The sequence below is a fragment of the Durio zibethinus genome, chromosome 15 (assembly GCF_047325235.1).
Source record: "Durio zibethinus cultivar Kanyao isolate XHJ-2024 chromosome 15, ASM4732523v1, whole genome shotgun sequence".
NCBI lineage: Eukaryota > Viridiplantae > Streptophyta > Magnoliopsida > Malvales > Malvaceae > Durio > Durio zibethinus.
Genome location: NC_143176.1, coordinates 19,232,606 through 19,258,399, shown reverse-complemented (window position 1 = coordinate 19,258,399; position 25,794 = coordinate 19,232,606). Strand labels below are relative to the sequence as shown.

The 25,794-nt window shown below is 30.8% G+C and overlaps 1 long non-coding RNA gene and 1 pseudogene across 2 annotated transcripts; both read right to left on the bottom strand.

The window, feature by feature from the left end:
* Positions 1 to 272: 272 nt before the first annotated feature.
* Positions 273 to 5,747, bottom strand: LOC111301213 (pentatricopeptide repeat-containing protein At2g27800, mitochondrial-like; annotated as a pseudogene). The gene is made up of 6 exons (XR_016327946.1): positions 5,376 to 5,747; positions 4,306 to 5,273; positions 3,400 to 3,527; positions 2,788 to 3,248; positions 2,163 to 2,281; positions 273 to 763 (listed from the first exon to the last, which is right to left on the bottom strand). The product of XR_016327946.1 is annotated as a pentatricopeptide repeat-containing protein At2g27800, mitochondrial-like (transcript).
* A 2,886-nt stretch (positions 5,748 to 8,633) lies between these two features.
* Positions 8,634 to 9,644, bottom strand: LOC149514743 (uncharacterized). The gene is made up of 2 exons (XR_016327982.1): positions 9,153 to 9,644; positions 8,634 to 9,031 (listed from the first exon to the last, which is right to left on the bottom strand). It is a non-coding gene; the product is annotated as an uncharacterized LOC149514743 (long non-coding RNA).
* Between the last annotated feature and the right edge of the window lie 16,150 nt (positions 9,645 to 25,794).

Genomic DNA, 25,794 nt, shown 5'->3' with positions numbered 1-25,794 from the left:
AAATAGTTAATTTTAATGGAAATAAACAAGCATTATTTTGATAGGTTGGTTAACAGCCCAAAAGGAGGCCTGCTGATATGGGCTTCATCAGTGTCGTTTGCTCTTAAAAGATTTTTTACGTGGCTTACTGGCCCAAATGGAAGTTTTAATGGGCTTCCTTAGCCACTCAAATTCTTAATACAAATTTTTTAATTAACTATAATTTTTATTATTTATTATTAATATTTTAATTTTAAAATAAATTTATCATCATATTTTTAATTTTAAAGCAATTAAAGAATATTCAGTAAAATATTTCATTAAAAGCTATTTTATAACAAGTAACAAAACCTTAATTAGGACAAGCACATGAAGCATCACTTTCATGTTTCTTTTTTTTCTTTTTTTTTTATGAGAACTTTCACTTATTCTATGGGGTATCAGACCTCTTGTTTGGTTCAAATTTTAAAGCATGTCACTGATCACATATTCATTCAAAGAGCAGGATTATGCCACCCAAAAACTTTATAATTTATAAAGCTGGTGCATGACAGGCAGGCCATTAGTGGGCATGTTCCAGGATGCTCTCTGTAATGTATAATAACAGCCAAAACATATTCAGATGTATCATTTCCTTTGTTTCAGAAGCTGCATACATGAGTTTAAACAACAATCCAGCAACCTGCTTCCCTTCCCCATCCAGTGGATTACACCTTTGCAAAGCAGAAACAGTCAGTGATAAAAATTGATAACACCCTAGCCATCTCCAAGCCATTGAATCTATCTGGTAAAAGCACAGAAATATATCATCATGATGATGCATAACGAAGAGAAGAAAATACTGAAATACAAGGTGAGCTGATGAACAGACAGAAAATCTTGTGGAAATTCACAACCAATAAATTTACTAAAAATATTGTTCAGCCAAAAACAAAGGGAAGTTCGTTGATATATCAGCTTGTCAAACCTTTCTTTCCAGTTTATACCTAAAATTCCAATACCACAGATGACAGAACTTGATGTATCATCAATTACAGCAGCATATATTTAAAACATGGAAAAAGAAACTTGTTTGGCAATTTTTTTTAAAGTTCAATTGTTTCCTTCATAACATTTTAGTATGAAACTATTTCAGCCAATCCACAGAAGTAGAGAAATGAAAAAAAAATCGAAGATATTTGGGAATAAAGCATTTGGAAAGGTTTTCAAATGCTGCATCGACTGTTTGACAAAAATAAAATGCAGCATCAAAACTTGAACTGTGGTATTCTTAAGCATCTATGACCAGGATAGCCCTCTTAGTCAGACATGACTCAAAAGTACAAGTTTTCTTTTGCTTGCTCATATGCAAACAGTTATAAGGGGTTAGGTGCCAAAGGGAGCAAGGTGGGTCTTAGCCACTACATCACTTTGAGGGCTGTCAGAATAAATGGTTTGGAACATGCTTATACAAGACAACAGATATTTGGCAATAAGGCAGCAAAACTACAAGAGGAAAAAACAAATAAATAGATAATTGGCGCATCTACTGACAAAATATCTTGGATCATCTTTTTGTCCATAACATATCACATGTGAACCAAATTCAATTGGGTGACACCTCAACCTCATTCTTGGCCAAATCCTTAAGTTCTGGCTTGGAAATTTCAGAGTACAAATTATGGGGCTAAGTAATCTTTTTTCACCTAGTGGTTTCCAAATTGAGGCTTAACCCATCTCAAGTTGACAATTATCTAGTTTGCTCCATTAGGCTTAACCTTAAAAACAAAACTAATTCAAGAACCCAGTTACAGAATTTTTCATTCTCAAAAGAGAAATAACAATTACACCTAAGACTGAAGCTTATTAAAAATGATACACAACTTGAATCATCTAAGAATATACTTAAAAATTCCAAAACAGTAGGATCATTTATCTAGGTCCCCAACTAGATAACCCACTTTTCTGGGACCATAACTACATAAAAACCTTCATATATGTGAATATCATTTTCCCCATCATTCCCTAGATAATGAGAACATCCATAAGAAGTTTTAAATAAAGTCATTCCCTTAACTCTTATTATCTAGTCCCCAAAAGATGACCTGCTGGCACAGCCAAGATTTTGTGTCTAGAAATTTGAACAATTTGAAATAAAAAAGGTTCACAAATATAACTTATATTGATCAAGTACCAAGTTGTACCTTCATAACAAATATTGAGTGGCAGTTGCAACCTCCAACTCTTTGAAAGGTTTTCTATATAAGTCAAACATGAGTTGACCATCAAACCGCATGTAAGGCAATTGTTTGCACCACCATTACTGCAAATACCAAAGAAGCACGAACTTTAAATCTCTCTTAGACTTCAAAAAGATTGTCGTTCATCAAATAAGCTTTTTTAAGCAAATCATATATACTGGGAGATAGCAAAAACCAACAATGATACTATTAAGTAGGAACACAAAAGAGTTGAGCTCTTCCATGGTTTATAGATTTAGTTTCATTTACCTTAAACCTTAATATCAGTTCATGAAAGTGCAGGTTTGAATTAAACAAACAAGTTTAAACAAAAGAAAACATAAAAAAATCATTAAAAACATGCTTTTGAGTTTTTATTTTCAATTTGTCATCTCTTTCACCGTAATATAAGCTCAACATCAGGAACAGTTGCCAACCACTCAAAGGTAATAACTTTGTGAATTTGAGCTTTAGCCGACAGTACAAATTCTAGTCGTTGGCTTTGAAATAAATGCCAAAGAAATAATGATTTACCCATATTAGAACAAGAGATATCATGAGTAAAAACAAAAAATCTTGCATGCTATACCTGATCTGGCTTCTGTTATTTCAATCTCCACAGTCATCCTCCATTGTATATAGAAGTTTCCTATAAGTATGTCCATCAACAAGATCTTTATCTTGCAACTCTTTTAACAATCCCATGGCCTCCTCAACCCTTCCTCTTCTGCAAATCTCAACCAAGATTGTTCTATCTGTTATTAAATCAGCAGACTTCCACATTTCAATCATCTCTCTTAGGCAATGTGCTGCTTCCTCAACCTCTCCAGCAAGTGCCAAAGCATTCGCAAGGGAATTATAGGATTTACTGCTAAGAGTAAACCCATTTTTCTTCATTTCGTTGTACAAGTCCATAGCATTATTTGTTCTACCTTGTGCACATAACCCGTAAATGAGATAATCATAGGAATAAGCATTAGGAAGACACTTGGCCTCATATGAGAAGGAGGTCCACAGCATCATAGCTGACCGGAAAGTGAAGCAGAAGAACTACCAACCAGTAAGGCAAGCTAGGAGCTAACGGAAGACTTATGGTAGTTTCGGGACCAGATCAGGTAGTACCATGCAGAAGACACAACGAGGGCATTGTGCAATCAAGTAGGGGAGAATGTCACGCCTTGGGCGGGGGCGCCAGGTGCACAGGCTCAAGCACCCAAGGTTGAGGCTTGTGCACCAGGAGCATTGGCGGGGGTTTGCGCACTAGGCCTTGGAAAAGAGCCCAGACCACCCGCACAACATGTAAGCCTGCCCGCATGGCCAGGGCCAGGCCTGCAAGATGCCCGCACAACATCAGGGAAGGCCCAAGAGAGGAAGTGCACAACAAGATCTTCTAGAAGCGCACAGGATCAGCAGGAGCCTTCAACAGGATCTGATTGAGCCTAAAAGTCAGGAAGCAGAATCCAGTATTGATGTAATCTGTGTAATCCCCGATTGAGTAGGAGATATTGTAATCTCATGATTCTAGGGTTTTGCCATAAGTTAACTGAGGGCGTCAACTAGAAGGTTGCCCCATCCTCCTTTGTATATCACCATACACTTTTGCTTCAGTAAAATATAGAACATATTCCAATAATTCTTTTGTTCTCTTGTTTTCTCAAACTTGTGCATTATATCTTTCTCATTGTTCTAATGCCCACACACTTGTGTTATAGGCTGATTCAAGCTAGAAGGAGGTGATTCCAAGCCTAAGGCCGCACAGATTCTGAGTTTTAGGTCGGAGTCTGTGACAACTAGTATTAGAGCACTTTCGGTTCTACTTGTTTGTGTTTGTACAGGTTAGATCGCAGTCGAGGAGATGGCATCCCAGAGCGATGTGGCTAGCCAACAATCAGAGGCCCAAGAGCAAAGGCACGGAAGGGGCAAGAAGGCCAATTCTAGAGATATCTAGTCTACCATGAATGGGAGGCTGTCCAAGGTGAAGGTGATCATGGGCGACATGAAGGAGAAGCTTGATGACGTGGAGACTCACGTTGAAATGCTAGACTCCATGGAGAAGGAGCTCAAGGGTGAATTACAAGCTGCTCTCAATCAAGGCCTGGACGAGATCACTTAAAGGAACGAGACTTTGGAAGCTCAGTTGGAGACCATGCGCAAAGAGATAAAGGATCAGCAGGAGCCCATGACAGCACGTATCCTTTTATCATAGAATTCAATGTGAAAACATCGGGCCCGATCCCATCATTGACCATTTGCCTGAAAAGACAAATATAGTATCCATGTACATATGGTTTATATAAGAATCTCTTACCCCACTCAACATTGCCGTGAAAAGAATATTAAATGTTCTAATATATGGCCTACAGTCCAATTTTCTGTTGTTTCTCATATGCTTAAATATATTTACAGCTCTAGTCAACTTCCTAGCTTCTGTAAAAAGAATAAAACAGTATTATAAAGAGGTTCAGAACCGAACGATCGAAATGCAAGCACTTGGTTGACAACAACATCCATCTCTTCATACATTTTAGAAACACCAGGCTTCTTTATGGTAATATGATAAGCGGAAACATCATGCCTAAACCTAGGCTGCTGTGCTGCCCAATTAAATAACTCCCAACATACTAAAGGATCTTCTTCTAGAGTTATCACATTACAAAGCTCTTCACCAGTGAATCTAGGCGGGAGTTGCAAAATGGCCTTCTGTAATTTAGCTTGATCAAGAACAGGTTTACTACAAGCTTTTAATCTCTTAATGTTTCTCCTTGTAAATGATCTGGATGGGGGTCTAGTTGAGTAAAAAGAAGAGAAAGAAATGCAATAAAATTGATGTGAAATTGAAGTGGGAGATACTATAGATAATGGGTCAATTTGGGTAAAGCCAAAAGGGCTTTGTTTAGACTTAAAGTCATTGACAAAGGGATTCAGATAAGAAGAACAACCAGACTGATAAGAGAAATGGTGAAATGGGTTCATAGAGATAAAAATCATTGTTTTATGGTAAACATTCCCGAAGCAATCTCTATGAAGAGCAATCATATTACTATTTATTAAAAGAAACTGCAGCGTGCTTGATTACTGGAAAAAATACAAAGTAGGAGGAAAAATTTTTCTTCTTTTGTTTGATAGGAAATCAAAAAGAGAAGAGAGACAAAGAGACAATGGTGTAGCGAATCTAACCTCAAAACATGCTGGAGCAGAGACAAAGACTCAAAACTGGCAAAACCGCAAGCAAAACTCAAAGCTGCAAGGGTGGAGCCTGAAAAATTCCTACTCCTTTTATCCATATTTCTGTTCCACCCACGGCCACTCCAATACGCTGAATGTTCGTGGGCCTCAACTTGTCAGCCCGAACCACTTTTTTTAGGACGAGATAGTCAAATTTATCTACAGATATGAAAATGGGCAAGCGGCACGGAACACAGCCTGCTTCAGCACACCATGGATCGTGCGAGCGCAACGTAATAAATACGACAAGGGCCGTGCTCAAGGTTGCTGTTTATCATAAATCTTATATCGACCGTATACTGCAATTAATTTTAAAATATAAATATCCATATCACCTTTAATTTAAGAGATAATTTTTTAGAACAATTACGAGGTTCCGTGGGATTAAAGGACAAACCCTCGGTAGGGTTGAAAGAGGATAATATTTTATAAATTGGTATACTTAATAAATATGACAAAGGTCGTGCTCAAAGTTGTTGTTTATCATAAATCTTATATCAATTATATATTATAATTAATTTTAAAATATAAATATTTATATCACTTTTAATTTATGAGATAATTTTTTGAAATAAAATTATGAAAATTTTTGAGATTCAATGAAATTAAAGGACAAACCCTAAGTAGGGTTGAAAAAAATTAATACTTTATAAATTAATATAAAAAATAATATTTGATATCAAAGCTTGAGGTACTAACACGTATCATTAAGGATATGAGCACTCATTAGAGTGAAGAAAATTTGTAAAATTTTTTTTATAAAACAAAATTTAAATTTTAATAAAATTAAAATAAATAATATTTAATAAATTAATGTGAATAGTAATATTCTTAATATTATTAAGAATGTTGAGAAGAAGAATCAGTGACAAAATCTGTTGCTAAAAATGGTGAAAAGTGAACGGTGCTGATTAATTCTCTTGTTGTTTTCACAGATTTTTTTTTTTTTTTTGAATTTACTAAACATCTATTAACGGAGGATTTCTAGCAGCAGAAATCGAATGTAAATATGTCTCGCTCAATCCTTACCTACTTAGCAACCCCGTTAGCTAAAATGAAATATTTTATTCTAATAGAAGCTTGACAGATTTTGTTATTCTTAAGCTCCATTTGGTCCTACCGGAGCCATGGTGAGGTGCGATTTGCATCACTTTTTAACTTAAATCGTGTCATTTTGGTGTTTAGATAACACCAATAAATTTTATAATTAATTTTAATTTTATTATTATAATAATTAATTTTATCAAAATCAATCTCGCTTTTTTTTTTTTTTCGATAACTTCTCAGTACTTACTTTGGACAGAGAAATGACGGTATGGCATGGAGTCTGTTTGCACGAATGGTGTGATTGATGTAATGTGTGTGGGGTCCAGCCCTACGTGATTTTGGCCAATTAAAGGCCATGGCCTTTCTTTTATGCAACCGAAAGCCTTACTCTTTAATAAAGATGTTGGGCTGTTTTCAATGTGGAATTAAAAAGGGGGCGTCAAAAGTGAGCCGGCAGAGGAAAGAAAATATAGAGTTGCCGAAACGTAAGGGAAATAAAAAGGAGAAGGCAGAGTTATCAATTTGATTAAGAAGTTGAATGGAGGTTGATTTATGATTTAATTAAATTAAAATTTTGTCATCATTTTCGTTCGTGATGAGATCAAGTTTGAAGTTTTTTAAAAATAAAGTAAGAATGTATTTATTGAATAATTTATTTGGTGAGTTTTTATGATTATCTCTTTAATTATTATTTAATTTTAATTTTAGTTAGAGATTTTTGACAAATTGTAATTTTTTATTTTATATCCGAGATTTTTTACATAAATTTTAATGTATTTTACTTTTTTTACGTTATTTATTATTAATTATTGTTTATTTATTGTGAATTTATGACAACATATAATATTTGTATTGAGTTTATTATAATATATAATTTTTATGTTATTGTATTTATCATTTTAGGTTTAATAATTAATTCTGATAAGATTGAAAATAGTAATAGTAATAGTAATGAGATTAATTGTAAATGTAAAATTAAGTATTTTAATGGTAAAATTAAAATTAATAGTGAAATATATGTTTGGATAAAAGTATAATAATGGCATGAGAAGAAATATATTAAGAAAGAAAATGATCATTAAGAGTATCTTGAGAAAGAAAATGATCATTTAAAATATTAAATTAAAATTTGTAAAAAAATGAAATTTATAATTCTTTTATATCTTTAAAATTAACAAATAATTAAAAATTAATAAATTTTTTTTTATAAATTACAATTGTGTCAAAAATTAATGATATATACATATTAAATTTAGCAAAATATTTTTTATTTAACTATTTAAGATTTATTAAATAATTATATAAATGATATGTTAAATAATTATAATAAATTAATTTAAAAAACTTTAAATTAATAACAAAAAAAGAAAAAGAAAATCAAATAAAAGAAAAGTTCAAATCGTGGCAGAATACATTTGTCCATCAGCCCATGCATTATAATATTAAGGACAAAAAAAAAAATGAGAGTGTGAGGATATTATTGAAAAAAAAGGTGCCGTGAGAAATAAAATTTTCACTGAAGGGCTCAAGTTTCACTCCACTACTGAAATCTGAGCCAAACAAATTTACAGTGAAATAGAGAGCATCAATCACGCCTTACTGGAGGTCATTGGGCATCCAAATGGGGCCATAGCGTTATCTGATTCTTGGTCGTTTCTGCATGGAATTATGTCAAAGCGTGCCTCAGTTTTTCAAGGTATGAATATTTTTTATTATAGGTGATTTAAAAACATAAAATTAAAAAAGGACAAGTACCATAAAAAAAATCCGACCAGAGGAGCTGAGGAGAATGTGGCAGAAATCATAACAGCAGTAAGCATGCTTTGGTTCAGAAATTACAAGCCCCCATTTAGATTGATAATATGATATAATTATAAAATATAATAATATAATAATATGATATAAATATAAAATATAAAAATAATATAATTTAAAATTTTTATAATTATTATATTTAAATTTAATAAAATTAAAAAAATATTTCAAATTTTTATATTTACATAAATTGTAATACATAATTTTTAAATAAAATTTGATATAAATACATAAATTTTAATATTTTATACGAAAAAAATTAAATCACTAAATTTATCAAGAATAATTAAAACATCTTTTGATAATTATTTTTGTTTGGAAAATGTAAAAGTTGGTGACAAGATGCAATTTGTACACGTCTAATCAATCATCAATAACAAGAATTATGTAAACTTAATTTAAGATCCCACGAAGGAATCAATCAGAGGAGCCGAAGGGGAGTCCAAATCTAGCAGAAAACCATGTAAATATTTGGCCAGATACTAAAATTTTAAGCCAATCCATGCCTAGAAAATAGCAGTTTTACTTGATTAAACTGTGCAGCTTTCGCTGTACAAGCCAAGCAACTGCAGGATAGATCATGCAAAACAATAGCTCAATCTCCATCAACTTCAGCTTTCATGATCTCTTCAGCCACTCTTTCACAGTTCTCTTGAACACCCATTTCTTGATTTGGAATCAGTCTCTCACTGGCTCTTGACCTTCGCTTTTTCATGGCTTCCCTCCTGCGGTCATGATCTGCCATCCTACTCAACAACAATACAAGAAAAGAAAAAGAACAATCATTTACTAGTACCTTGGCAACTAGAAAAAATACTTACCACTTGCAAACATGAAAAAAAATAGAGAAATTTATAATTAGTGTACTCTTCCAAGATGATAGAATGCTGGGTGATGCCAGAAACTCAGAGAGGAAGAACATGAGTTGCATGAAGGCTTAACATGAGACTGCATTTTTGTATGAATGATTTGTTGCAAGTAGAAGAAGTTGGGAGATGGTTTCTGTCTAACTTTCTATTCCTGTGAATTTGGTAAAATGGATGGCTATTAGTATCTCAGAGATTCAGAGTATCCTTTTTGTTCTTTTTTAAAATGAGATTTATTAATTATTTTTTGGAACATTGGTTTAAACTGGGGTACTGTGTTTGGTTGGACCAGTTGGTATGGTCACTATCTCTTATCAAGGTTGAAACTTGGAAGATGTGTTGATATGGTTTTCTCTCATCTCTGTCTGTCTCTTCTTTCTAAAGCATGTAAAACCTGCAACTCATCGCTTTTGATGACTGATGTTCACTATAAGATGGCTCTTTTGTTTTATATTCTCTTTCAAAAACGCTAGTTTTTGGAAGAATTTTAGAATAGGACAACCATGTTTTTTAACGAATTAAATTTGATTATTTAAAATACAAGAAAATGATATAAAAATGTAAAAAAATTTATTGATGAATTTGATAAAAATAAAAAAATATATTTTTATTTGATGTGATAATATAAATTATAGTACAATAATGTTAAAATTTTATATTTATTTTTTATCCAAATATTTTATAGATCCAATAAAATACATAAATTATCAGATTTATTTTACCTAACATGAAAATAAGATTCATGATTTGTGGAATTGTCTCCCTTTTAAAAATTTAAGGCTACATAGAAATGTAAACTAAAAAAATTTAAAAAAATTTTTAATCCAATTTAATTTCAATTATTCAACTAAGATTCAACAAATAAAATTAACTATAAGAAAAAAAGCAACCTTTAAAAATAAAATTAAGGAACATAAACATGGGGTACAAAAGAAGTGAAAGAAAACTTGGTAAAAAATAATTTAAGAAAATACCAACAAAATGACCAAAAAATTAGAATATTCAATTGAAAATAAATATTCGATTATTAATTTATATAAATAATTAAAATTTTTATTTTAATAAAACAACTTGTAAATTAAATTGTTCTTCTTAGCATATGGTTGAAATAGAATAATACAGTAGTTTCAATTGCATGTTCAATAGAAACTAATCGCATGGCCCTTTTATTGCAAGATTACTTTTCCATCCCACTTTTTGTAGTCAATTTCTTCTTTTGATGATATTTTGAAATTAAATAATTTTTTTATTTTTTATATTTAAAATCTTGACTTTATATTATTTTAAATTTATTTTCTTATTTTGTTTTTATTTTTTAATATTAAAAATTATTATAAAAATTATAAAAATTTTAATATAAAATAAAAAGATTAAAAATTCGAGTTTGAGATATTACTTTTCAAGAAAAGATATGAAATGCTTTTTTTTTTTTTGGTCAAAATAAGAAAAAGGAAGTGTGAATGGAATCTTGGATGATGTACTTTACATTTGTCATAGATAGTCTTTAAGGCCTTAGTACTCCTATTTCCACCAAATTTCCTAGTTTGTTTTTTCTGATAAAAATAAATTATATTACTTTTAGTTAATGTTATATATGAAGTAAGCTAAATACATATAATGTACCTAAATACTTTTATTTTTTTATATTTTTGTGCTTACAATTTTAAAATCTTTTTTTAATTTTCTAACTTTATTTTTGTGTTAAATGAAATCTATGGTTAAATTATAGTATCAATCAAAAGATTATATATGTCAAAGCTAACCATTAGATTAGTGAAAGAAATTTTTTTTATTCAAAGTGCAAGCTTGAAGGTCTTCGTAACAACATTCAAATGGTTGAAACTCGGGATTTTTATACGAAGAAAACAATTTTCAATTGAAAAATAAAAATGAATTTATAAAATAAAGGGAAATTATGTTCTATTGAATTGTTTTTTTTTTTCTATCGAGCATATTAAATTAAGAGGTATTCTAAATATATTACTAAAATTTTTTTATACATCTCTAAAATTTTATTCCAAAAATACCCACATATCGAATATCAATTTTAACATTTAGTAAATGATAAAAATACCCTTAATAGCTTATACATCCAAAAACCATTTCATATTTTTTAAAAATAGATTTTCAAAAGTTATATTGTATTTTTAAAAATGGAGAAAGCAATTTTGAGTTCTCGAAAATAGATTTTCAAGAGTCATTTATATTCTCGAAAATTCATTTTCCAAGAATACATAATTTTTTAAAATATATTTTTAATTATAAGCTTTGATAACAGAAAAATTGAGGTATCTAATTTTTGGGCCACTAAAAAATGTCACCAATAGACTGACCAATTCGATAGTAAGGATTAGTGGCTGAAAGATTAGATATTGTTAGATTTATTAGTCTATTAATGACATTGTCAGTGTCACTGTTCTATAAGGTGTTTAAGCTTGCAATAACATGCATGCACACACATGAGTAATTGACGTACCCATTATTTTTTAATCATGTATGCAAATAGAAGAAACATATTAGTTTTCAAGCATTCATGGCCATAAAAAATATATTTGTCCTAAGCCGAAAAAAACCAAGAGCTCCATTTTGCCTATACAAAATCAGAAAAAAATAGTGTTTTTGGTTTGCTCAAGGCATAAGAGAAAGAACAAATTTATGCCATTCATATTCACACATGATCAAGTAAATGGGTTTAGAAGCATATGATTGAAGTATTTTAGTGATTAAAAGTGAAATTGTGCTTCTAAAAAATAGAGATCCTATAAGTCTCAAATCTTTTCAAATATCCATTTTCGAGAAGACTCAACTTTTTCGAAAATAAATATTCGAGAAAATTTGAGTTTTTCAAAAATGAATATTCAAGAAGTTTTGAGACTTTTTGGAAATAACTATCTAAACATTCTTAAAGTTTCTCAAATATCCATTTGTGAGAAACTTTAAAACTTATCGAATATTCATTTATGAAAAGCTCAATTTTAGAAAGTGAAAAGAGAAAAAAAAGAAAAAAGGTAGATGTTGGTGCTGAGCTTCAACCTAAAGGTATTTTTGTAAATGCAAAAGGGAATGACAGTTAGAGGTAAATGTGGGGGTGTTCCCGTGTTTGCATTCCAACATGTAAGTCAGTGAAGATTAGATTGGAAAAAAAGTGGGAGATGAATGGTATGAACCTAAATTCATGGTACCTGAGTCTTCATATTTATAAATAAGCTGAAAGGGACCATAAAGGGATAATTAAGATAGGGCCGAGCTGAAATGACACTGACCATGTCAGACCAACTTGACATGTCAAGTTGGCACAAATGACAAAGATACCATTAATTGTTTGTTGAAGGCTTAGAGAGAGAAAAAAACCACTATACCCTTTTGATCATCATATGCCCTTAATACTCAATCCTCTCATCAAGTGGTCTGAGTATCATATCACTAAATTTATTATCAATGTCTCCGATGTGGGGTAGATTGGTTGTATGATTCATTGAAGGTCAATGTTATGAGGAAAGGTTGATTTTGGATGATGACTAGCTTTGAGCAACGGTCCAACTTGGTGGTTATCCGATCTCGTGCGTGTATTCTGGATTAAGTGCATGATCGATTTAGAGGTTGCCAAGATGATAATTATCTGAAGTGATTTGAGATTATTGCTAAAGTTTGTTTGATCGTAGTGAGACTTGTATTTTTTTTTTTAAATTTAGATTTGAGTATCTGTTTTAGACTTTAAAAGTGAACCGAGCTCTCAGTTGATCCCTGATAATTATTTAATTCAACAAATAAAATCTGGGGTTCATCTAGTTAGGTCAATCTGATAGTATTCAATAAGGAGAAATGTGGTTTAAGTAGGAATATTTAAAGCAACAAGATAAAAAAATGTTTACCATCTTATGCTTCGACACATGGCACTGAACGTGTCATCCCTCTGGTTTGTAACGCATTTATATAAAAGGCTGATAAGGCTTCAGCTTTCCATTTTTCACTTTTTTTGCTTTTAATTCAACCTAAAATTTTTAATCTCAATAGCTTTTCAGCTTTCAAAGTTTTTTTTTACATCCACTTTGGTACATATTTCTAATCATATCTTCTAGTATGAGTTCTAGAGAAGCTAAGAATTATAAGATAAAACCAATTGGAGGTCAACGAGAGCAATAAGATGATGACTTGATCCTTTCTATTATTAGGGGCTGTAACTATGACAAGATATCTTATTGGTTCAATCCGATGTTCGAAAAAAGACAGCGACATAATGAAGAGAATGTTCGGGCAAGAAACGAGCAAGTTTTAAGCACTGAAGAGCTATGTGCTCAAATCAGCTTCAAACTTTAAAATTCACCTACTTCACCATCTCTCAGGTCAATCTATCTTTTATGGCAGACCTTCATTATTCTTCGATCATTTTTTCTTTTGAGGTTCAATCTCCTCTACTTTTTACCACTTGTATATCTCTTCTCAATAAGTTTTTCTTAACATCCCATCCTCTTCTAAAGTGTTTCCCCTCATCTTTCTTTATCTAAGATGGGGCTACTTTCATCTATTACTTTTTTTTATCTATCTTTTACCCAAAATTTAAATTTTTTGACAAAAATGGTTTTAAGAAGAAAAAAGAAGAAAGAAACATCTCTATCAAAGAAAGTGACAGTGAAAGAAAACATTTTGCAGAGCAGGATAAACTTATTGAGGTCTCTGTATATATTTTGTGTGACCTCAACATGATCTCCAAAGACATGATAAGCGAGTTAAAAGGTAGAGTAAATCTAAAAGACTGTTCTAATATATGCTTGACTCATTATGTTGGAGCTTTAAGTACCATTTTCTTTTTTTCCAAAAAGAAATACAGTATAATAATGTCAAACTCCTCAGATCGAGTCATCGATAAACTAGAGCCACATCAGTTTTATGTATATTAGGATTTGTTTGTGGTCGATTAGAGGTTTTCACATCATTTTTTATTCATTTTAATTTTTAATTCTTACAATTTGACCATTATTCAACTCATCTCAAATTCTATTCGGTACATAGTTGCTATTATTATTCTTTGTCAATAACTAAATATTCTTTTTTTTTCTCTATTCAAGGAGTTCTTCTTTCTTAAAAAAATCCTAGCAACAGCAGGTGGTTTTATATAACAACTCAGTCAAATAAAAAAATTTTATTGATTGTTCGAGCTTAATAAAGAATTGAAAGATGTTCTTCCTCTGCCTTAAGAAGAAAAATGCAAATAAAGATGATAAGCCAGAGGTTAAGGCCCGAGAAATAAAAAGTACACTCAATTCCTTTATAGACGTATTAGTAGCCCTTTCCACCCTTGATCTATCAGATCAGGATAAAATTTTAGATTTTACATATAAGGGAAGCTCATCATTGATGCTCATGAGCTGACTTCTCCGAATATGATAAATAATATAAAGCATTAGGGTAAGTTTGAGGTAACCTCGTAGAGTTTTATCTTAAGTTAATTTTTATCTAATTGTTAGCTCGATTTTGTAGAGATGATCGAGGGCGAGGACATTAATGTCTCATTGTATCAATACGCCCTGAGGCCTAAAAGAAAAAAAAAAAGATCCAACTCAAGACCTCATCACGTGAAAGAGATAGTGGTCAGTACAGCCACGCCTTGCACTTTTCCAAGTCAAAAGTTAAAAGCTAAAGTAGGTCGAGACCTATCCTTTACATAGGCATCGACCCATCCCCTCTAGCCAAAAGATCATAGGTAGAGATCTTGTTCGCGTTCCTAAGAACTCTGAAGCTACGATGTTAAAGCCTAGCTCGAAGAGAAAATTTATGATGTTGGAGTATGCTCCAATGAATGACCCCATCTCTAACTTCGACATTACCAGAAGATTTTACAAGGTCACAATTTCTCTTTTTGGTGAGTACCTCTTAACTTCTACTTAATTTTTTTTATTATTATTTTTTTATTTTTTTTCAAGTCTAAAGTCTTTTTCTACAGTCCAAAAAAAGTTCTCACCTCAGCTATAGATAACAGTAATCAGGCCCCTCATCGTATTTATCTTGTCATGGGATATATGTTAAGGGTTGAGAAAAATATGGTTGCCTTTACTGAAAAGCACAAGAAGAGCTCAGAGGCATTGGGCAATGTTAAATTAAGCTTTAACGCATCCCATAAGAAGGAGACTAAGTTAAAGAGAAAGGTATAAGCTAACAACAAAGCTAGAGGTCATCTTAATAAATAAAGCCTAAGTTGAATTGATGAAGGAACAGGATGAGCTGAAGCTTAATGATGTTCAAGCTAAAATTGTTAGTTTGAGGTTTGAGCTAAAAGCTTAGGATAAGAGAAAGGAAGAGCTACAGGTAAAATCTATGAAGGGTTACAAGGCCTCTAATAAGTGTCTCTGGATGAAAGTAAAGTTCTTAAAGAAAAATGTACATGGTACCTTTTAGCTAGCCAAGGATGATGTGTAGTTCAAATTATTCTATTTGAACTTTAACCTTTTTTATATTGACATCAATAATATCAAATCGAGACTTTGTGCAAATCAACCCGATAAGGATAATGAAAAGGAAGAGAAAGAAAAAAATGAAAATGAAACCTTAGAGGATGAGTTGAAAGTCACTATAGGGACAGAGAAAAAAGATGTGGAGGCTATTTCTTCTGCTCTTACTGGTAAGAGTGCTCCTTCCACCACTACTGCTGATGAATAAATTTTGAAATTTTTTATTTTTAATTTTTTAAATCTTTTACTTTGAGGTCAACTTTTTATAAATACGTCCTATACTTCAACTAATGTATTTTGTTATAATGAAATAGAAAGAAAAATTTTTTAAGTTCAACTTGGATTTGCCATCATTTCTTTTTTATTTACATAAGTTTAAGATCGGATAAACCGATCTAAAGGTAGATAATTAGAATAAAGACTTGCATAATTACTTAGATCAAATAAACACAATTACAATTTCTAGGTCAGATTTCTTCAAATCACTTAAAGGAAAGCTTACTAAAAATAATTTAATTTATGTGTTTGCATGCAAAATAATGTAAGTGTGAGCTTGGTTTAAACTGATAAACTTGATTTGCATTTTATATCATTGAGATGACAATACCATTTATAAAATAATACAAATGCGAGCTCAGTTTATACCGAGCTACGATAATAAATCTTTAGGTTGTCTATATTCCATGTCTTTAGGATAACATCACCATTCAAATCATGTAATTTATAGGTTGCATCATGAATGATCTCCTTAACAATATATGGTTATTCCTATGTTGGGGTCAATTTGCCAACTTAGTCATCTACCCCTGAAGCTTTAACTTTTTTGAATACCAGGTCATCTTTCTTGATATACTTATATTAGACCCTCTTATTATAATAATTGGCTACCTTTTACTGATAGATTGCAATCCGTGTTAGGGCTATGTCACTTTGTTCTTCAGCGAGGTTGAGGTAGGCCATAAGCATATCTTCATTTTTTTTCTTTCGATGCTAATTCATCTCTTAAACTTGGTAGACCGATTTCAACCGACATTATGACCTCTATTCCAAATGCCAAGTGAAAGGGGGTTTCACCAATGAGCACTTTCATGGTGTTTTTAGGGCCTATAAAACTTCAAATAGTTCATCGGCCCACTTCCTTTTTATTATGTCAAGCTTTTTTTTCAGAGCTTCTAATATTGTCTTATTTGTAGCTTCGGCCGACCCATTAGACTGAAGGTGTCATAACGCATAAATCAGTAACCTATCGTTAGATATACACTTTAAAAGTTACCACCAATCTTTTTTATTTAAGTGCGATTGGTCACCTAACTGAATCTATTCCATTTTAAAGAGAAATATTAAATTTGACTTAGGTACTTTTAAAAGGTTGATTCAATGTCTTCGAAACGAGAACTAAATTCGAAAGTATGGTTACGTGTAATAAATGTTATGACACTCCCATAACGCCCATCAAAGGATGGTACTAGCTTATTTTCATGTTATTCATTGAGCTTTAAAAATCTTACCAGATAATTAATTATTAAAAATTATTCTTAATTGACTCTAATACTTTTAGTAGAAAATTAAAAAAAAAATTTCACCTCAAGAGTATATAAGAAAACTATTGTTTCTTTTGTAAGGACTCCATCGTCAGATTATCTAACATTTTAAAATTTTTTAAGGAAAAATTAATATTTTAACTTTTTCCTAAGATTTCTTTTCTTATTTTATTTTTTTTAAATTAATGCCTTTATTTAAGAAAAATTAATACTTTCAACTTTTTCCCCAAAAATATTTTTTGAAATTGGAAAGATTTTTATTTAAAAAAAATTGATACTTTCAACTTTTTCTTAAATCATTTATTTTGAAATATATATTTTAAATTTTTTATTTTTTAAGAAAAATTGATATTTCTAATTTTTCCTTAAAACTTTTTTTTATTTATTTAAGAAAAATTGATACTTTTAACTTTTCCCTAAAAATGTTTCTTATGAAATTTATTTTTTGAAAAAAAAATATTTATTTTGAAAATTTATTTATAAAATAAGAAAATTTTTATTTCTTTTGTAAGAACTCCATCGTCAAATTATCTAACATTTTAAAAGTTTTTAAGAAAAAATTAATATTTCAACTTTTTCCTAAGATTTCTTTTCTTATTTTATTTTTTTAAAATTAATGTCTTTATTTAAGAAAAATTGATACTTTCAACTTTTTCCTTAAAAATATTTTTTGAAATTGGAAAGATTTTTATTTAAGAAAAATTGATACTTTCAACTTTTTCTTAAATCATTTATTTTGAAATATATATTTTAAATTTTTTATTTAAAAAAAAATGATATTTCCAATTTTTCCTTAAAACTTTTTTTTTTATTTATTTAAGAAAAATTGATATTTTTAACTTTTCCCAAACAATGTTTCTTATGAAATTTATTTTTTGAAAAAAAATTATTTTCTAAGAAAAATTAATACTTTCCACTTTTTCTGAAAATCTTTTTTTTATTATTAATGTTATTTTTTTGTTTTTTATATTTTAACTTTTCTTTATTTCTGAAATTATTTTTATTCTTAAAGAAAATTCATTAAAAATATATAGATATTAAATAAATGAGCAAAATAATAGAAAAAAACCCAAAAGAATGAATCGGCTTAATTAGAAATTCGGCTCAACTTGGCACAAGACTAGAACAACTAATGGCTCGATCTTTTTTTAGTAATCTAAAATGTTGCATTTGGAAAAACATTAATCCTTCAAGCCTTTCTTATTTATTTACTTTTACAATTTCTTTTCTATCTCTTTTTTTCTATAGAATTAATTAAGAAACTTAAGCTTTAAGAAGACCGATAGGTTTTTCCAAATTTTGGTGCATCACGATACTATTGTTATTGAAAACTGCCACTACGACCCTTTTTTTTGTTTTCTACTTTTATTTTTCAATGTCAAAATTTTAGTTCAGAATCCTACACTTGAAACCCTATTCTTTGATTGTCATCGCTCTATTGACATGAGTCACAACCACCATTATCTTTTTTGCTGCTTATTATGATTGATCTTAGGTTAATTATGATTTTTTGTATTTTGATTGTTTATTGAGTTTTAGGTATTAAGGGTTTCAAGTCTTGACTGATTGATTTTTGGTAGTGGGTGATTGGGCTACCAGTCAGGACAATTTTAGTAGTGGTTGGATTAAGCAGTTTGATGGGTCATAGGATTAGGCAGTTTGGTAGGTCGTAAGATTTTTGGTTGGTGGCTTTCTTTCTCCTTGTGTTTTCTACTAGATTCTTTTATGTGATTTTCTCTTTATTTAAATTTGCTATGTTGATTATTGGAAAATGTGAGTTATGAATTGAGGCTATTAAAGGTTATGGTTAGGAATGACAATCATGCATAAAAGGCTTGGTAGTTGTGGCTAAATGATGGATTGTTTACCAATGCTGTGGTAGATTAAAGGCTCATGCTTGTGATAGTAGTGATAGTATGGTGGAGAAAAAAACGAAAATGGGATGGAGCTACTAGTAATTGTTGGATTTTTTTCTATATTTTCCACTCTAATACCTTTGGGTTTTGCTCTGTATTTTTGCCTTATCTTTTTCACTTTGTGTTTTTTTTCCTTTGGTACTCTGAGTAACTATTTAAATAACATGATGAAGATAGGATTTCAATTCAAAAAAAAACTGAACATCTTATCTCCTATAATCTAACTTTTGAGTTCAAAAACACTAAAATTTCAAAAATTTAATCCAATACTCCAAATTCCAAACATATAATGTTATCACTTGATTTATCCCTTTTTATTATTTTTTATTTCTTTTTAGAATAATGATAAAAGTAAAACTAAATAAGTAAAACAATAAAACAGATGAGCTTGCATTGAGTCCAAAATATAATATAAGCCTAATACTCAAATGATAAAGCTAAATAAAAAAATGTTAGGTCCAAAGCTCAATTCAAACTAACTCAAGATTTGAAGATAACTTGGGATGAAATAAGGTGTCTACAGAGGGTGGACCTAAGGTCGATGTGAAGATTTAAACACCATTCCTTGAACCTTGAATTTTCAAATTGTTTGCCATTGTCCGTTAGTATAGATCGAGGTAATCTGAATTTGTAGACTATATTTTTTCACATAAATTTCTTAACTTGTTCTTTCATAGTGGTAGCTAGGGCTTCGACTTCCAACTATTTTGTAAAGTAATCTACTTTCACTAAGATGAATCTTCTCTAATTTATGGCTAAGATAAACAGTCTAAAGACATATATTCCTTATTACATGAATGAACATGGGCTGATAATAGGAATAAGTTTGATTAAGAGGAGATGTTGCATGTGGGTAAATCTCTAATATTTGTTATATTTCTTCACTAGTTCGGTCATATCCTTCTTATGGTGGGCTAGTAATAGCCTTACCTTAGCATTTTATAAGCCAAAAGCTGAGGTCTAAGGTGACTTCTACATATTTCTTTGTGGATTTCTTGTAAGACGTACTCTGCCTCTTTTTCATTAATAAATCTCTAGTAAGGTAGGCTAAAAGATCTCTTGTATAGTTTTTCTTTGATCCTTGTGTATTGAGGGGCTTTCTCATTAATGCCTTAACCTGAACTTTTTCATCGAGTAACATCCATGTGGTTAGGTATGCTTTAATTGACGTTATTCAAGTTTTTTTCCTTGTGACGTGTCTCATGAGTTTATCTTCAGTGCTTTTATGTACTAATTTTTTTACTAGAACTTGGTTTAGGCTTCTTATTGTTATTCTTAAAGTCAACTTATATAGGGAGTTTGCCATTGAATTTTTTTACCTCGATATTTTTTTCACTTCGACTTTCTTGAAGCCAACTACCAAGGCTAGTGCTTTGTTAAGATACTTTTGAATTTCATATTTTTGAGCTCTAAACTTCTGATTTATTTGACCAACCATCAGTTGAGATTCGTTACAGGCGATTATGTGTTGAACATTTAACTTGATTGCCAATCTTAGGCTAGTTATCAATGCCTTATATTCCATTTCATTGTTAGATACCCTAAACTTGAATCTTAAAGCATATAGGTACTATAGCCCTATCGAACTTATCAGAATAAGGCTAACTCCTTCACCTTACCTTGTAGTATATTCATCAATATAGAGTTTCCAATTATCCTTAAATAAGGTTTTTTTTTATTTCTTAGACTATCCTTTCAATTGTACCAAAGTGTAGTTTACTGTAAAGTTTGTTAGCACCTTTAATTTTAATACCGACTTGAGTAAAAAGTGTAGATCAAATTCATTAAGCTCTACTATCCATTTTATTAGCCTTCTCGATATTTTAGGCTTCTACAAGACTTGCCTTAGTGGCTGATCGATTAGAACATGGATCGTGTGGGCTTAAAAGTATGGCCTGAGTTTTCTGGCTGAAATGACAATGGCATAAGCCAATTTTTTTATACCGTTATAGTTAACTTCAAGCCTTATCAATATTTTGCTTACAAAATAGATCGATCGTTAATTTTTTTTAGACTAAGATAGTACTGATAGCTTGATCTGTGCTAGCCAAGTATAAGTATCATATTTCACCGATCCTCAATTTAGATAGGACAGAATGAAAGGATAAGAACTTTTTAAGTTCATTCAAAACTTTTTGGCATTGGGAAGTCCACTCAAAGTTAGAGACATTTTTAAAAATTTTAAAGAATAGTAGACATCGTTATGTTGATATAGACATGAATCGATTGAGCACGACTATTTTACCTGTTAACCTCTATAATTTTTTTATCGAGGTTGGTGCCTTCATTTTTAAGATCGCCTGAACCTTTATAGAGTTTACTTCTATCCCTTTTTGGTTGATCATGTAACTGAAAAACTTGCTTGATGTAACTCCAAAAGCACATTTGCTTAGGTTAAGTCTTATGTTATACTTTCTCAAAGTGTTAAAAGTTTCTCTGAGGTCCTTCAAATGCTCGATCAAACTCTTACTCTTGATGATCATGTCATCTACATATACCTCTATATTATGGTTAATATGATCTTTAAATGCCTTGTTCACCAATCTTTGGTATGTCACCCTTGTATTTTTCAATCCGAAAGGCATGATCTTATAACAGTAAAGGCTTTTCTCAGTAATAAAAGCTATTTTATCCTCATTTTCTTTTAATATTTTCATTTGGTTGTAGCCATAATAGGTATTTATGAAGCTAAGAAGGTCATACTTGGTACTATCATCTACTAGTCGATCTATGTTAGGAAAAATAAAGCTATTTTTTGGATAATTATTATTCAGGTAAGTAAAGTCCACACATATTCTCTATTTTTTGTTATGTTTTTTTATAATAACCACTTTGGCTATCCATTTATGGCAATAGACCTCCCTTATAAAGTCAACTCATAATAATTTATCAAATTTTTTCTTAATTATCTATTATCTTTTGAAGATAATTTTTTTTTTACCAAACTGGTTTGACCTCTAAATTAGCTGGTAATCTATGGACTATCACTTTGATATCAATTTTGGGCATATCAAACATTGTCCAAGCAAATGGGTTGACATTGTCTTTTATGAGTTAAATTAGTTGGTCCTTATGTTGGAGCTTGGTTTCGATTTGAATGTATTTTTAATGAATGCTATTTCAGAACGAAATTATCATGAGGTCCTCAGTCGATTTGGGTCAATTTGTGTCTGAGTTTGATCTTTGGTTGATTATCTCTTTTTATTCCATTAGGTCGAATTATTTTTTATAAAAATAGATCTTGACATGATGATTAGTATATTGAACAACTTGTTGAACATATTACTAGAAGTGAAGTACATTCTTCATTTAATGCTATGTTTTGGCCAGTATATTAGCTTGATCCAAGTAACATCAAATTTTTCACACCAACTTAAGAGCAAAGTCTTTTCTACTTTTGCCTTAAAAATTTCAAGAAATAAAACAAAATTAAAAATTTTCAAAGCTTAAGAGCTTAAAACAGCTTAAGAGTGCACTTCTCTCAGGTCGATCTTATATTTTGTGCTTTTATTGATAGTTTTTTATTTCTTATTAATTTTTATGTTGGTTTCTCTTTACTTTCAACCTCGGTATTGATTGAGATACCTATTTGCTTCCTAGTTCTATCTTTTATTATTGTGATATACCATTGCCATGTCGTGAACTAGTCTTTTCAAACTTTTTAAACCCCTACAGGTATTAGGAATATCACTTTCAAATGGGAAACTAAGTTTATAAGCTGCATAACAGACTGGCCAAGTTGGCCTAATATCATGTTATAGGTAAATAAGACATCTACTACCATAAATTCTATAATCGAAGTGATTGTCTTTGGTTCAATCTCTAAGGAGATCAGAAGCTTGATAATTTTTTTTATGAGCACCTGTTCATTTTTAAACCCTACTAATGTGGTGGTAATTGGCTTCAACTGATCTTCATCAATCCTTACTTTTTAAAAATAGTCATAATACATAACATCGATCAAACTGCCATTATTATATAGGATTTTTTTGATCACATAGTTGTACACCAAGGTTGTAATCACTATGGCATCATCGTGTGGGTGTTGGATTCCCTCTAAATCTTTCGAGCTAAATGAAATTGGCTCATCTCTCCAGTTTTTTTTTTATCGAGGTATCTACTACCATTATCATGCCCTGATTACACTTTTTTTTACCAAGGTTAAGCTATTTCTTGTGATCACGTTAATCACTTCGGTGATTGACTCGTTATTATTAGCTCGACCCTCTTCTTGATTCGACTCTTTTTCTTAAGCATTTTTTTTCTTTGATCTGTTCTTCCCTTTTTACCCTAAGTGAGTGCACTGTGGTTATGTTTATAGTCCCTTCTAAATTGGTCTTGTCTTTTTCATCCCATGAATCTCTTCAACTAACTTCGCCTTATCAATGCTTCAATATCATTTTTAGGTTAACACAGTTTTCAGTATTATGGTCGATATCTTTATGAAAGGTATAATTTTTTGTTAAATCATACCTTGTGTTCTATTTTAGTGGCTTAGGCCATCTGAGGTAGGGATTTCTTTCGATTTGCATTAGAATCTTTTCATGAAAGGTATTTAATACAATAAAGCTTCTTTCTATACTAGAGCTTCTGGCCCTATGTTATCTCTCTTTTGGAAGAGAATTGTAGAATTTTTTTATCTTTTTTATGGACCAAAGAAGAGGGATAAGCCTCTCTCACCTTCATTTATTTTCATTGTAGCTTCAACATTTATATATTTATCTACTATTAGCAAGATGTTAATTAGAATTTTTAGTGGTTCTAGCAATAATGTCAGTTTTAATGGTACTCTTTATCATGGAGTCCACTTATCAATGTGGCAATATCAGTCATCTAGTCTAAGTTTTTAACTTATAAAGCTTTCACATTAAAATGCATGACATAACTTTTAAAAGTTTTGTTCCATCCTTGATGAATTGACATCAAGCTTAGGGTTATTTTCTTTGCTCTTCGGTTACTCACAAATTTGGATAGGAATGAGCGACTGAGTTTCTTAAATGTAGTGATTAAACCTCAACTATAGACTGCTATACTAAGATCGAATTGTGCCTTTCAATGTAGTGGCTAAACCTTTGTACATTAGAGCCCCGTCTACCTCATATATCATCATATTAGTTTTATAAAGTTTTAAATGATCAAATGGATCAAAAGTACCATTATATGTCTCCAAGGTTGGTATTTTAAATCCTTTGGGAGGCATGGCTTTGCCAATCTCTTCAGTAAAAGGTGAGGTCTCTAGGAACTTGAGCTTATCCTCAAATGCCATTACTTTCATTTTTAGCTCTTTCTCCATGGCTTGTATTCGAGCTTTCAAATCTTTATTCGGTTAAAGTTCATGGTTTGTTTATTTGAATTTTTGAGTTATGGTATGTGTGAAATTGTGGCTTGGGCGGTGATGAGTTAGGTTTATGTATTCTTCTTCTTTAGAGGTCGAAAAGGCTTTTACCTCTTTGTAGCTTGGTTGTTCGACAGAGAACTTCTCAGTTATGTGTGACTAAGTCTGGCATTTTTTAGACTTATGATGGGGTTATGGTTTACAACATCTATTTGAGAGCTTGTATTTGTTTTGTCTAGGCTTGATATTATTCCATGGTAGGTCCCGCCTATGGTTGAGCTAGGTGGACAAAATGCTAGCTTATGTGAGTTTTTGTTCCAGTTAAGGTGGTTGCTTTTTCTTCCTCTTGGGTTCTTTTTCTTGGTGGCATTGTTTTGTGCTCGGTTAATATGAAATATTCTCCTACCTAACGCGCCGAATGTTGGTGTCGAGCTCCAACTTAAGAGTATTCTTGTAAATGTAAAAGAGAAAAACGATTAGAGGTAAAGATAGGGGTGTTTTCTACGTTTGTACTTCGACACATAAGTAAGTGAAGATCAAGTCGAAAAGAAAGTGAGAAAGTAAGAAAAAGAGAGAAATAAATAGGATGAACCTAGTTTCAGGGTGCTTAAGTCTTTATATTTATAGGTAAGCTGATGAGAACCATAAATGAACAATTAAAATAGAATCGAGCTGATGTGACACTAATCATATCAAATCGACCTAATGTGTCAAGTCAATATAAATAACAAAAATACTTTTGGTTATCTACTAAAGGTTTAGAGAGGGAAAAAATTATTATACCTTTTTTACCATCATATGCCTATTGACAGTAAGAATAAAAACTAGAATACGAGGAATGTGGTGTATTTAATAGAAATAAAAAATTGAGTTTTGAATTTAAAATCTATATAGTATAAAATGGGGTGTAAATAGAATTATCCTTAAATTAAAAGATTATTTTGGTAGAAAGATGAGAAAAATTTTGTGATTAAACTTTTAAAGATTTTATAATTTTTATCGAATTGTAATGTTATTTTATAATTAAAATTTTAATCATAAAATACAAATGTTATACCATGAGAATCTCTTTTATCATATTATCAAATTGAAAATAAAATTATGATCCTTCTCTTTTAAAAGATGATTCTCGTATATCCAGGTTCAATACCTTAATACCTATAACTTGTATATATTTTTAATTCAGATTTGACTTCTTAATAAAATAAATATGAAGACAAAAATAGTAAATGATCAAAATTCTAAAGTTGTGCAATTTAATCCTACATTTAATATTCTTTTGTTTTCTGACCGTAGATGAAAATCACCCAAAAATTTCCTATCAGGGAAAAAATCGACGGCTAAAACCGCATCTAACCAGTCCAACTTTCCGCTCATCAGGTCAACCATCTCATCACACTCTTGT